Source organism: Mercenaria mercenaria, chromosome 19 (genome assembly GCF_021730395.1).
Source record: "Mercenaria mercenaria strain notata chromosome 19, MADL_Memer_1, whole genome shotgun sequence".
NCBI lineage: Eukaryota > Metazoa > Mollusca > Bivalvia > Venerida > Veneridae > Mercenaria > Mercenaria mercenaria.
Window position 1 is genome coordinate 30,192,733 of NC_069379.1, and position 15,969 is coordinate 30,208,701.

A 15,969-nucleotide genomic window follows, 5' to 3' on the forward strand; every position below is an offset into this window, starting at 1 on the left:
ATACTTCATGTAATAGTTTACAACCGTCCGCCTCTATGGAACCTATGAAATTGATTCTAGTATTAAATCATTAGACAAAATAATTACATCATTTTAATTTACACAACAATTACTTTTTTTTAAATCATCAGATATAACATATTATTTCAATAACCTATTGGATATATATGCATATAAAATGCACACCAATCTCTTTTATTAAAAAAGCCATCCGGGCCAAAAGCCACTATAAATAACATGTCACTGCTTACAAGTGCAACTGTGCATTTAAATGTAAAATGTTTTCGGAAATAGCAAAGGTAATGCTAGACAGGGATATTGGCGCTCAGCAAAAGGGATAGCAAAGTACAGTCTGATCATGAATATAAAGTTCTCATAATAATTTCCGTATAAACATGATAAATAAATGTTTTTTGTTGTTGTGGTTTTCAGTTATTATTTGAGAAAAAAAGCCGTTAAGCTGGTCTAATATTTATGTAACATAGAAAGGTGAAAATAAAATGAAGCCTTCAAGTTAATACTTTGTCATAAATGATAACATGAATATAAATTAAATCGGGTAAACTAACATTTAATTTGTACACCCGAACGTCGCACGAAAACGGATGAGTCAACTATTCACTCGAACTCATCGACGGGTCACTGCAAATTCCTGTATAATGTTTATATTTCGATGATTAGAACTACCGAAAACGTGAACTAATTGTGTAAGTCCAAACGAGTTCGAGTTAATGAAGTTCGACTGTACAACATACTAAAGACTTGCACGGTCCAACCCATTTGCTTTTTACTAAAAACATCTTCATCATATGATTCTTTGTTCTATTGTGTTACATGTACAATTTATTGCATGTTTTAGATTGATATAAGCAATAAAATATGATTAAATCAAAGACTTGCATACATTCTGGAGAAAATAACTTTTGAAATGGGAGTTTTAACAAAGTATTCAAACCTGATATTCAGAGTGTCAACGGATTTTATTTGTTTATTCGTGCGTGCAATTAGTTATGACTTAATGACACGAATAAACAGAAGATATTCATTTGATTAAGTTTCGTCTTGTAATATCTGTCAACGATTGATCACGAGATGTTTTGTCCAGTGATGCAGCAATGAGTGCAAATTTATTATCATTTTGGTTATAAGAAAAAAAAGGCATTTTGGTCTAAAATTTGCATATAATTTTTTTTAGAATTGAATTTGCATATTGAACTTTCATTTTTTTCAATAATCGGTATTATCGATTTTTTGACAAATTAAATAAAGAAAGATAAATTCTGTTTATTCGTAATATCTTTTAAATGGTTAAAAGTAGCGTATTTGCTTTGGCGACAACCGTTGATTTAATCTTTCCTCTAAATGACGATATAATTTTAAAAATTGAAAAAAATGTAAGTTTATTATTTTACTTACCTTTTGAACCATTTATATAACCACCCTTATTTTCCATTGAAGTCAATAGTAAAAGTCTAATTCTGGACAAAATTTAGGGTCATTTTCTTTGATATATTGCTCAAAATACGGAAAACGGAAAAAAAATAATCGTGTTTGCTTCGGTGAAGTTGCAAAGAATAATTAGTACTCGACTCAACTGTACATAAATAAAATAAATATTTTCATTATTTCGCTTACCGTTTGTGCCTTTTATACAATCACTATAGTTTTAAAATTAAGACTCGGACCGGCTCGGAAATTTTCGAAGTTTCCCGAATGCGAGAGTTAATATCTAAGCAGACGACTCGGTTACTTTATACGTTTAAATTTTGTGATCTAAAGATGAATGTTTTTGCCCAAGTCAATTTATGTTTCATATCATCATTACTTATCAGTTTTTAGCTCTTTTGTCATAGACTGATTTAAACTTGTTGAAAACAAAACGTATTATCATCACTTGTTTCGGCTGACATAAGGAACAATAAATATATACAGGATGTTTTAGTGAAAAAAAGGACACACACAAGGATGAAGTTGTGTGTTTTTAAAAAAAAATTGTCATCTTGATTATTTGTTTTCTTTAGACCGTAAAAAACATGACCTATGAATATATCATTACACTCGAACAGTATCATTAGCATGTATAAATGTACATTAAAATCACCACACTTAAAGAGATCAAAAATTTACAATGTGTGTAGTAGACATTTCCTAAACATTTTAATTATCTATTTTAAACCAAAAAGCAATAAAATGATATTATATAATAATGTACAATAATACTGTATTTTATAGTTCTTTGTTTGAACAAACTATTCTTGCTTTCCGAATCGGGCGTATAATTATGTATCTGATGAACTTTCAAACAACGATCTGTATAGCATGTTTATTTCAGAAAAGAATAAATGTTTGAATGTGCTTTGGAAGTAAACAAATTAATATTGTTCATTTTGAATTTATTGTTCTTTTAAAATTCTTGAAATATTTAGATATTTCAAACAGGTATAATAAATAAAACACAATTAAGCATACGCACTGTTACTTAATTAGTGATCCATTGCTTGAAACTTTGATTACCTTTTACGGCAAATATTCTTGAAGCCATATTAGAGGGAAATAAATTGTAATGATGGGGACTCATAGCGGGTATTTTGCACCTTTATGACACTGTACACAATAAATACGTCTCCTTGAAAGAAAGGAAACATTTAATTGCAGCAATGAAATAAAATCCATAAAATAGTAGTAGTAATGTTTCATTCTTTAATTAAACAAATTATGTTTTTGCCGGCTGCTTCAATTACAGAGTTATACCTCACAACGAATAAAGATTCTTAAATCTTTTGATTGCTCATGTTTGATTATATAATGCGGAGTAACATAATCCTACTGCAAAGGAGTAAATGACATAATTATGTCAAATCTCAAGTCACTGGCCTCCAAAATTAGGCTAAAAAATGATCTTCTTTAAAGTTGAATACATGATGAACATATAAACACGAATTTTTGCTTCTTGACTACCGTAAAAATGCCAAAGAGAGAGAGAGAGAGAAAACATGCCCTAGTCGGGAATCGAACCCGGATCGCCGCGGCAATAAACATTATCTTGCGGTCTTTGCCAATACACATGGCAGGATACGTATCCAAAAGTCGTTAAATACAAAGCTTAGCTTATCTCCGGTATCCCGTTACAAAGGCTTTTCAATTCTGAATGGAAAAATTAGTAAATACAACTTATTTTTATATATTTCCGTAACTTATGAAAAAGTAGTAATTTTCTGATATCTAAAAATATTATCTTCTTTTTTTTTTCTTCCTTCTTTTTTTATTTCGCACGATCTGGATTTAATCATTTCATAATCACACCTACGCTTATTGTTATAGAAATAAAGGCGAAGGGAACGAATAAATCTATCGGCATATAAATATTACTTTTCATAGTTTTTAATAGGAGTCAGGACACTTGAATTAAAACATGAAAAAGAAAGCGTGTTTTAAACCAACAGTATTACAAAATTATAAACGATGAAAATGATTTTATTGTATGCAAAAACTAGAACCTGAAAAATCTTTTCAACTCAGACAGATTATGCCTGTGCTTTTATCAACTTAAAACAGAAAAAGAAGAATTATAGTTATTTAAGTGAAAGTTTTCATAGAAGAGAATGAGAAGTAACGAAAAGGGAGGTAGATAACGTGTTTTAAACAAGCATTATTAAAGAGAAATGTTAATATCTAGTTATTTTAGTTATAGAAAAAGAAAAGAAAACAAATGTTTTTCTACCAGTAAAAATAAGTGCCCATTGAGCCATTAATTGACTTTACGCCAGTGTTGATTGACAGGTTCCAACTGACCAATCAGATAACAGAACTGATAAGCCTTGTTGTTAGCCGCCATTTTGTCCGTCAAACTTAGTGCCGGACTCGCCAGTCAAAGAATATAAATACCACCGAAAAATCGTCCAAAATGGTAAAAAGGTGACGTTAGGACACCTTTACATCAGACACAGGGAAGAGAGTGTAATACTAGAGCGCTTCCCTTTTCCAAATCCACTCTCAGACCTCGAATATTGTCAACGATGTATCAGGCTCTGTGGACGTCCTCAAGAATAGTTGATCTTAAAAATCTTATAAGAGTGTTTAAAAGCAAAATAATTCGACTTAGCACTCATTGTGTTATAACGTTTTAATCGTTTCATTTAAATCAGTGTAAAATTCTATGAAAATTAACTTTCTTATTTAACAAAAGTGCCTAGTATTCTTTATTCAATAGTAAAAATATCCCATCAGTTACCAGAGTAACTGGTATGTACTGATAAAACACAAGTATTTGATGTTCTATATTATTTGAATGGTAACGTGTAAATAGTATGCCTTAATGTACCGGAAACATGATTTATGCATTTTTTAAGGTTTACATCAATCTCCCACTGGTGTATGTTAAGTCATACCTGGGTGATAATACAACAAATAATAAACATGATAAAAAACTATGATTAATATAAGATTATTTTTAATGAGTCTAATCAATAATTTTCCAGGCGCTCAAAGTTTTGACTTAGCACTCGGTGTGTGCTTTCGTTCTAAATTTCATTTTAATAGACAGCGTAAACTTCGTCTAAAATTCCAGAAAAAAATAGCATATTTCGTATAAAGAAGATATGTTCTTAAACAAAAAATTATACATTCATTCTGTATACTTTATAAAGAAATTTGGTAGGCTCAAACATTGTTTTAAGCTGCGATGCGCCGGTATAAGTCTTGAAATATGAGTATGGACTATATCATCGCCTTGGACTATATCTTATTTATTTATCATTTACACGTTTTAATTCTAATAAGAGAACTTTCTTTACTTATTAATACTTAAAACACATCATGTCCAAGTATTAGACATTAAATGCTATGTATCTGAATAATGTTGAACAATGATATGAGCATCTTAAATGAGTTCCAGTATTTCGAAATCCGACGTTTCTTAAATGATACAAGTGACAATTTTTACATGTAAATTACCTTATTTAATTTATCTAATTATTTTGAAATAGGATTCAGAATCCACAGTCTGATTTCAACCTTAATTAATAAAAATCAATGTTCTAGTCTGCTTAATATAGTCATACCCTACATGATTTCCGGGAGATCGAAATTTGACGTTTCTATAATGAAAAAGAAACGGACAATTAAAAAAACCCACAAAATCAGCTATAATGGTTTCAGAGATTTCCGTCTTTTTTACGTGTTTTCCGCTCGGCCCCCTGCCTTGTTTAGTTTTCCTCATACTCGGGTGCAGTTGTTTTTTGTAGAATTTATGTTTCGCTACAGAACATCCACTTATTAACGATTGTGTTTTGTCTTTTCACTTTAGAAATGCGTGTGAATTGAGGTAGCGTACGCCGAAATCAACTAGAATGTCCGGCAAAATATTTCTGCCGTCGCCATTTGATTCTTTTGTTTGTCGGGCCTAGCATGAATTGTTTCCCCTGAAAACTGGTAGGCATGGCTACAGGCTATCTGGCGTAAGGTCAATTGGATAGAGCTTAAGGCAATAAATATCGATTTTGTTGAAAACATGGTTTATGGGCCTCCGCTAAATTTCGGAGATGTACGTAAATTTTCCGGAAGATAACGATCAAAGTTACAAGAATATCAATTTTTCAGCAAGGCTTACCAGCGGTCGCGCTTAGTACAGAAAGTTCGATATGATTGTGTTACCCAAATATTGACCGTTTTGAAGTTCCGTTCCATGAATGTTATGTATTACTGTTATCAAATTACACCGCTTTTTTCTCTTTTCTCCTTCAAAGTTTCTTAGTTTGTTTGCTTCTTCCTCTTTTCTTTTCAAAGCTGAAACCTCCTATTTTAGCCATCCCTTTCAAAAGAGGGAATGTATGGAGTTACATTTAGTAAATACTTTTATACTAGAAATATTGATCTTTCAGATTTATATTTTTCTCCATTGATTCAACAAAGCGACTGGTTTAGGTTTCATTTAGCCCGGGAACGGGAAGCCGTTGATATTGTTCGTGCTTTTTCTGAAGAAGTCATACTTAATATCTATGCATTAAAAATCATACTTAATTTGCGCTAGTTAGTGATAATTGATATTCATCGAGTTTCTGATATTATATGTCGATTTGCAGGTAGAGAAAAAGTTAGAAATCGTCAGACTCGATTCCCAGGCTTGGTTTTATTGATGGTTTGAATATATTTGATTTTAAGGCACGAAGACGTTGGAAAGTTCACTAACGATATGTATTTGAAGTCAAAACTATACTAACATTTTTTTTTCTAAACTATAAAATACATTACAAAATTTCTAATTACACCTCTAAACGTATTTACAATGCGTGATATCATACAGATAGTATTATGTTTTTTTCTTATATTTCGAAATAAATGTCTCAGATAGACAATTTAAAGTACATTTTTGCATATAAAACTGTCTAACTTACCATGCAGTTATTCAAACACAATATGTTGTAAAAACATTTTTATTTATTTATTTATCTATTTATTTATCTATAGTTTATTTTCCGTTTTTGTTGAATTTGAACTGCCTGGGAAACTAATTGCTGAATTAAGTTCTCCGTTCTAAGCAAGAGCCCAGTTTTGTTCTTTTATATGTCCGTTATGCCTGTATGGTCAATCTGTTTTACTAATGTCAATTTTTTATGCGAATTTGAAAGTTTGACACCAATAAACAGCAATGAGTAGCACTTTTCATCACTGAAATTGCAACAATCACACGGATTTCCATGAAGCTTTATAGAGTATAATAATTGACGTGAAGTACAGTTTGTAGCCTGTTTCCTATTAGACATTTGCGAATTAAGTCTACGTGGACTGTGAACACCTAAGACGATCGATTTTTCAAGGGACCGTCTCAAAATGATTATTTTAATTTATGTGTGGTAGGATAAATGAGAAATGTTTTGTTATACATATCGCAAATGCATTTGATCTAGCGTCATATAAAACTTTCCTGAAATATTCTTCAATATTATAAGTTGCGCATCTGCAACAAAGTTGAAAAGATGAGCTAGTCTGATCGCAGTGTATCCGTATTCCATCGTCGACGTCGTCCGACATGAAAATAAATCTAAACTGGGTCAGCTGGAATTAAAATGTAGGTCAGCAGGTAAAACATTGTGAAGATTGTAGAAAACGTAATATCTTGCGTCTCCATTCCGTTGTTGTTATACGCCCGAAGTGACGTATTATACCACAGGTGTTCATCTGGCCGTCTGTCTGTCTGTCTGTCTGTCTGTCCGTCTTTCCGTTAGCAACTTCGTGTCGACTCCGCTCTGTAACTCGTGAACCCCTTGAAGGTTTTCAAACAAACTTGATACAAATGTTCTCCACATCAAGACTACGTGCAGAGCGCCTGTATCAGATGGCTCGCATTAAGGTCAAGGTTACACTTAGGGTTCAAGGTCATATGACTTTGTTTCGTGTCCGCTCTGTAACTCTTGACCTGTTTAAATGATTTTAAAGAAACATTGCACAAATGTCCACCACATCGAGATGACGTACAGAGAGCATGTTTTGGATGGCCAAGGTCACATTTAGGGGTACGATGAAAACTGAACAAGAAATGGATTTCATTTCATTCATGTTTATGTCATAATACAGTATAAATGGCGAGATTTTTTATTTTTGATTTTCCTATCCTCCGTTCATTTATCCAGCAAAAAAGCTGTCCATCTCTTCGTCTATCCAATGACAAATTAAAACAATAAAGTTATACGAATAAAAAAGTCTTTAACGCGGCTGTTACAGAAATATAAAGTGCTTCGCCAAGCGGGGCAATATACGCCCGGTGGAGAGAATGGGAGCAAAATCTAAAAAACTTTACTGTTGAATCCCAAAGGAAAAGAACAATAAAGGGGAGAAATTTACGGTGCCCCTAAAGTGACATGTTACACACTTTTTTCCACTTAGGTAATGTGAGACTTTTATTATTTCGTTTAAACGAAATGATTTCCTTTAAACGAAATAACTATTTCGTTTAAACGAAATCATTTCGTTTCAACGAAATAAGTTTAATCGAAATTATTTCGTTAAAAACATTTCGTAAAAACGAAATCATTTCGTTTAAACGAAATGATTTCGTTTTTACGAAATGTTATTTCGTTTAAACGAATTAGTTATTTCGTTCAAACGAAACGATTTCATTTAAACTTTTTTCATTTTGAACGAAATGATTTCGTTTTAACGAAATAAAAAAAGTCTCACATTACCCAAGCGGAAAAAAGTGTGTAACATGTCACTTTAGGGGCACCGTAGAAATTCCCCAAAAAACTCATACTAAAAATCATTACCAGGTACAGATATATCAAAATACACCTTAACATTGCAGGTATCATCCATGTTGTATCACAGAAAAGTGGTCTCGGTTTTTCCCTACGGCCAATAATAAAAAAAGTTACAAAATAACCTATTTATAGTAACATAAAAGGGAGGTAATTCAACAAAAGAATATTGTAAGTGAACAAAAAGGGATCTGCCAAATAAAAACAAGAGCACCGCAATGCAAAGCAACATAAACACAAAACAAAGTCATTGTGACCTTTGACCCCTAAGTGTGACCTTGACCTTGAAGCGAGCCATACGCTCTGCACATCATCTCATGTGTTGAACATTTGTGCCAAGTTTCTTTAAAATCCTTCAAGCAGTTCAAGAGTTACACATCGCACTCGAAACTAAGTTATATGACCCTGGACCCCTAAGAGTGACATTGACCTTGTAGCCAGCCATCCAAAACATGCGCTCTGCACGTTGTCTCGATGTGGTGGACATTTGTGCAATGTTTCTTTAAAATCCTTTAAACAGATCAAGGGTTACAGAGCGGACACAAAACAAAGTCATATGACCTTGACACCTAAGTGTGACCTTGACCTTAAAGCGAGCCAGCTGATACAGCTGCTCTGCACGTCGTCCTGATTTGGAGAACATTTGTATCAAGTTTGTTTGAAATCCTTCAAGAGGTTCACGAGTTACAGGGCGGAGTCGACACGAAATTGTTAACGGGCAGACAGACAGACAGACGGCCAGATGAACACATATGGTATAACAAAATACGTCCCTTCGGGCGTACAATAACAACAAAGGAATGGAGAGGCAAGATATTACGTTTTCTACAATCTTCACAATGTTTTACCTGCTGACCTACATTTTGATCCCAGCTGACCCAGTTTAGATTTTTTTCATGTCGGACGATGACGACATTGAATACGGATACATTGCGATCAGACTAGCTCATCTTTTCAACTTTGTCGCAGATGCGCAACTTATAATATTGAAGAACATTTCAGGAAAGTGTTATGACGCTAGATCAAATGCTTTTTGCGATATGTATAACAAAACATTTCTCTGGCGAACAGGCGGACGGACAGACAAATCCAAATCTTTTCCTGTGTGTTTACATAATAAGCCAGACCTTACAATCATTCTAGGAATGTTTTCCTACCACACATCAATTAAAATAATCATGTTGAGACGGTCCCCTTGAAAAATCGATCGTCTTAGGTATTCACAGTCCACATAGACTTAATTCGCAAATGTCTATTATGTAGACGCAATCTTAATGAGGAAATTATAATGGCTGGTGGCACATGTAGTTTTCTCGTTTTGTTGTATTTTGTCGCCGTTGGGCGAAAAGACGCCGTTTTCGTCGTCATTTCATTTCCTCGTCTCTTCGAATTTTCTTTAATTAGTTGTTAAGTTTTAGCTCGCCGATATCGTCGCAGGAAACGCGAAAGAACGAAGGGACGAAAAATGTTTCGTGCCGTTTACGGAGCATTATATCTGGCGTCTATTGTTTGTGCCGTTGTTTCGCCCATGTAAAGGCCACTGCCAAATACAATATCGTATGTAAATATGTTAAACTATGATTATAGGTGGAAATAGAGGATTAAGCGGACACTAAACAGTTCTGCTTGACCTTTAACCTCAAAAATTAACATCAATCTTTCAGTAATGGGGTCTGAATTTCGCAAACAAAAGGTAATTTTCTGCTTGTGGTGAATGTATATACAATTATTACAAAGCTAGATGAACGAGAAAAATATGTACAGTGTATCTTCCGAAAAGCGGACCTTCTGAAAACCGGAAACCTTTGAAAACCGCACGAGCGTCAAGGTCCCGTTTTCTTCTGTTCTTATTTCTCTATATTTTTAACCTCTGAAAACCGGAACTTCCAAATTCTGAAAACCGGACGATTTTTGAAACACCGTTTATATTTGAACACTAAAATTGACTTCTGAAAACCGAACAGCAAAATATTTGCTGGATCAAAAGTGTCACCTGATAATCCAGAAACGCTGTCAACATGTTCTTTTGTTTATTTAATAGCGGTGCGCGTTTATTTTGACACGCTATATAATCACAATGATCATTTGATGTTTGTAAATTATTAATTATTTATCTAATTAATTAATTAACATGAAATTGTAAAATTAAAAAGGATAAAAATCTTCTTCATCCTACGTGTAAGAAAACATAACTCTTGTGCACCACGTCCACTTTGCCTACAAACTTTCAAACTTCTGAATTCCGGAAACTTCCAAACTTTTAGGCTGGTCCGGAGGTCGTTCGGTTTTCGGAAGTTACACTGTACAAGAAAGACTGACTAAAACTTTTTCACTTAGTGTGGCTGTAACCTATGAGAAACGTTTCTGGGTTTTACGCATGACACATAGTCTCATAGTCTTTTCCAGTTTAATATTTGACAGAAGTAAATTATATAAGCAGCAATCCCTTGACGGAACGCATAGAAATGCAGTGGTCACGATCGTGATAACATTTGATCTGGAAGTCATAAATTGTTCATTTGACCTCTGAGATATTGGCATGTGTTTTGAAAACGGCAAATCTTCTTTATGTGGCCTAATTTTGTGCCAAGGAGTTTCACATTCGGCAATCTCTCTAGAAAGTTAAAGAGCGGACATGAACGTACAGATGGAAAGAAAAACGCCAATCCCAACTGATTGGGACTAATAACCTAATATGAAATAAGGCACTGCCTCAACCGTTAATCGATCGGACTTCAACTCATCACATAAGATGTGAAAAAAACTATCTAATGACAGCATCGATTCCGTAGAATTTTAAAGGTAGATTTTGGTATAAAAACGACACTGCCCATATTTTTACAGATGTGCAAGACGTTGAAGTTTTGAATAGTTATAAGATTTGTTTGTGTAAATGATTCATTACACTGTGTTGTTTGCTACTGAGATTCTTTGTTACTGATGAGTAACTTGATGTGAGTGTTGGTTGGAGGTGAAATTTGGCAGTGTGAACTTGTCTTACTTCTGGACTTCCAATGCATTCTGTCAATTTGACATCAGAAACTTCTATTTTTATATTCTATGTCTTGCAAACACGCAAATTTGCAGAGTGTTTCTCATCTCAATTCACATAACATATTTCAGGTGCCGGTGTCCGCTATATGCAAATGACAATTTTATCTGCAGAGCAAACTTTCTGCAGCCAATAATTGACCTGAACAGAACGAAGACCAGTTTAATACTTCAGTTCCTCATCAAAATCTTATCATAGACTTTTCAACTAGAAATTCATCTTAGTCAAGGTTTCATTGTCAATTGAAGTTCTCATCTTGAATTGAATTGAAGGAATAACCTATTTCCTGCCTAGCCCATGTAAACAGTAATTTGAATTATCCAGCGTTATGTTTAGGCAGATACTGTTGAAAACTGTATAATTTTAAGTACGTCGAGGTAAATGTATCCAACACTGAATAAGTCTAGTTCACAGACATGACCGTCAATTGAATCCAAAGGTCAGTACAGTAGTCCAACAAGCTGACCACTATGCCACTGGCACCCTTGAAATTCAACTGTTCAGGCATATTAGCTCAAAGGACCGCTTCATTTCAGACAATACTTCCGTTCAGTTGCATTTTCTGTGTTATGAAGGAGCAATCTATGTTGTATTAAAAGACCAGATGTGTTAAGGGCATGAATTTTATATTGTGCTTGGGTGGCCAGGTCGGACCGTTGAACTTTCAAGATGATATACTTTCAGACAATATTCAAATTACTAAAGCTATCATACATGCATGACAAGAACTGTTAACGAAACCATGAACGCCAGAAAAATCATCTTACCATATATTAATTATTAAACAACATTTTGTGTCGCTGTATTCCAGGACGTTTTCAAATCTAATTTAAAACAGCAAGTCATAGTTTGCATAAATATATCGAGAGTGCAACATTAAGTGTCAATGAATATTGTGGTGTCCAGCAAAAATACTATATACTGTGAAATCATTAATATTCGTGGGGGACTAATTTTCGTGGATTTCGTGGTTGAGTCAATCCACGAAATTTAATCCCAACGAACAAGTAAAATTCCCATTCATTTTATGTTCAAAAGTTGAAATCCACGAATTCAAATCCCCACGAAACTGCCGTTTTGACCAAAACCACGAAATTTCATGCCCACGAAATTAAATGATTTCACAGTATATTAAAGTAATGAAGTTGGTCTTAATTTGTTACATATTAAAACATTGCTTAAACAAAAATATCAAAAGCTATAAAGCATTTAATCGTATGTCCCGTATGTACTATATAGATCATTAGCAATGTAAAGATTTTTTTTGTGTTAATGACAGACAGTTAAGAGATTCTTCCTGATTATTATGATCTAGACTTACTCGGAAACAATTTTACAAAAGTTTGATGTCAGTTTCTCATGTCATTGATAAAAATCATGTACTCAAATGGTAATGGTATGTTGCCATTTCAACGTAAACTTTAAAGCTTTCAGTGTCAATGTTCAATATTTGTATCATTTTATTTATTTATTTTTATTTTTAAACCTTTCATTTTAACAATGATGTAAGAATTCAAACTACACATTTAGTTAAATGACTCCAAAAAGAAGAGTAACATTTGATTGCTCCTATTGGATTTATCTACTTTTATTTGCCTACGTTTTGCGATAACATGTACAAAACAGACACATTTCTCATTCTGCTTTAATACTTGCTATTGTTTAATTCATCTAGTGTTGTTCATTCATTTTTTTTATATTGTTAGCTTACCTGAGCACAGAGTTCACACGGTGAGTTATTGTAACCTATCGTTGTCAACCGTCCGTCACTAGGCCAGATCAAGGAACATCTTGTTTACACCCTAGATGCCTCGTTTATGACCTTTCTTCATGACACTTAGTCTAAATGTTTATCTTGATGACTACTAATGCTAGTTTGAAACTGAGTCAAATGGGCTCTAAAAATAGGTGACCCGCTCAAATCAAAGGAAACGATTGTTAACAGCATAGAGGCCACATTTAAAATTCTATATTCTTAAAGCTTAGTCAGAATGTTTATCTTGATGATCCCAAGAATAAATTTGAATCTGCTTTCTGAGGTCAAACACTTGACCACCCACTCAAATCAAAATAACGATTGTTAACATTCTAGTGGCCATATCTACGATCCTGTATTCAAGAAATTTGATCGGAATATTAAGCTTAATGATCTCTAGGTCAAGATCAAATCTGGGTCATGTATGGTCAAGAACTTGGTCACGTGCTCAAATCACATAAAAGCTTGTTAACACTGTAGAGGTCACATTTATGATCCTATTTTCTTAAAACTTGGCCCAAAATGTTTACCTTGATGATCTTTACGCCATGTTTGAATCTTGGTCACGTGGTCAAATCAAAGGAAAGCCGTTAACACTCTAGAGTTTGTAGGCCCATTTACTCATGTGAGCGATTCAAGGTAATCGTGACCCTCTTTTTTGTTGTTCTTATTTAAGTCTTTCTTGTCATAAACTTTGCTTTGTGATTTGACTTTTCTTTAAAAAACTAAATGTGTTGAAATCTAACGTAACTGTTAGAACTTTTTACATGTATGCCTGAATAAGTGCAGTTAAACACGATATTCAAGATACATAGATTCCAAATCCAGAAGCATCGCGTAAACGAAGTTAATCATATTTAATTATCACATAACACGGAATTTACACTAAAATGCGAAAAATGTAATTTATGCCAAGATGATTTCTTCTATTAATGAAGTTTTATTTTACAAAAGACAAGTGCACTCACTTACTCAGTACATCTCAATTCAACTCAATAACTTTAAGTTGTCGATAATAATGATAATAATTAAAAGATACAATGCACTGCTTTATATTCAATGAAAAGTAGGTACATGTAATACATTGGACATGTTTAAGAGGATGCGTGTTGAACAACTATGGGACCTAACTTGACCCCATTAAAATTTTAATTTTTTAAATGTATCAACTGAATGATACAGCTATGCCGTTTTCACTCTCAATCAACGCATATTATAATGCGTTTACCAAAAATAGAACTGTATCATAGAAATATTATAAATAAAATTAAAAACGTTTTTTCCTGATGACTGTCTTTTCAGGAAAATTGCCAACCCAGTTTAAATAGATTTGAAAGGGTATGCCTCATCGTCTACATGAATAATCGAAATTATTCAGTAAGCGCTTGTGTTACGTATAAAAAGACGATTAGCCAGAATATTGAACAAGTTTTTTTTCTAGGTTTCAGTTCTACAACTTATTTCATGAATGCTACTAACATTTTAGAACGTTTTATGTATATTGTTTAGACTCCATGAATATTATGTTATAAAAATATAATACAAAGAAAGTAATATGTTATAGATATGTTATTTCAAAGCAACGAAAGCACTGTTAAAAATGGCAAAAGTTACAAGTTTCAGTGGTATTTTTCAAAAATGTCCGTCTAATAAACCTTTTGTCATGTTTATCTATTGTTAATTTGAAATAAATTACTTATGCCCTTTTTATACCTGAATAGCTAAACATAAATCTGAAAAGTTCTCAACAAACAAGGCATACAGAATATGTATATTTCACTGTTATGTCAGTGATAACCTTGTCATTGTATATTTATTTGCGTTACTTCTTCCTGATTACTATTTCTTAAGCTTGACATTTAAAACAGTACCATAAATTTTATAGTAATTGTTTATTCATGCTTTGTCACGTGACTGTTTATTGAACAAATATTTTAAAATGAACATAAACATGATAAACTGAAAATGTATCATTTGATATCAGTAAAATGCATTTGTTTGCATTTTGCAGAGATCTACAGAGTAAAAAGTGAGCATTAGTGTAATCTAGTTATTTTAATTATTTTCATATTGTTTAGTCTTAAAAATATTCAATTTTGAGCTAAACACATCCAGACGAAGTCGTATTCGTAATTAAACAAAAACTAGGTATTGTAAATATAGCTCTTGTTATTTTCAATTATTTTTTTTGTCAACGAGGTCTTTTAACAGTTTCGCATGTTAACTTCTTCATGATATCTAATAAAGCTGTAATTACTGTTAAGATCTTTTTCTTTTTTAAACAGATCTAACTTGTCAAAATAAATAGGTATGTTGACACCAGACAGTTACCTATTTACATGTAAAGTATATGTGCGCGGGGTGGATGTTATTTGTTAGTAAAACTAATTCAACTTTACCGAACCTTCAAAATGAAAATCATAAAACTATCAATTATATTTGAATAATTATGACACTGATTTTTATTCTGTCAAACGTTACAAATTACTTTCAAATAAACTGGCTTAGTTTCTGAAGACCAAGGAAATCAGGCTAATAAAAATATTTACTCAGATCTGCATGTACTTGGTTACTTGCAACGTTTATGTCTATTTATAAGGATAATATTGAATATTAATATTTAAGTTAGCAAACAATAAGAATTCTGTCACCGAAACGGACAGTAACAAAACTCTAGAGCTGATCAATAGTATACCATTTCAAATATATATTCCGATCTTAAGTTCACTACTCCATAGGTATATTAGTGTTTGTACGTTCATATGTCGTATTTTACATTCAAAATTACCAAAGCCGAAAGAGTTATACTTAATACATACGTACTAGTTACTATAATGCGAGCGTTTACATTCCTTTTATGTAACATGAATTTCATTTCTTTTCAACACATTATTTTATAGTTTGCCAAT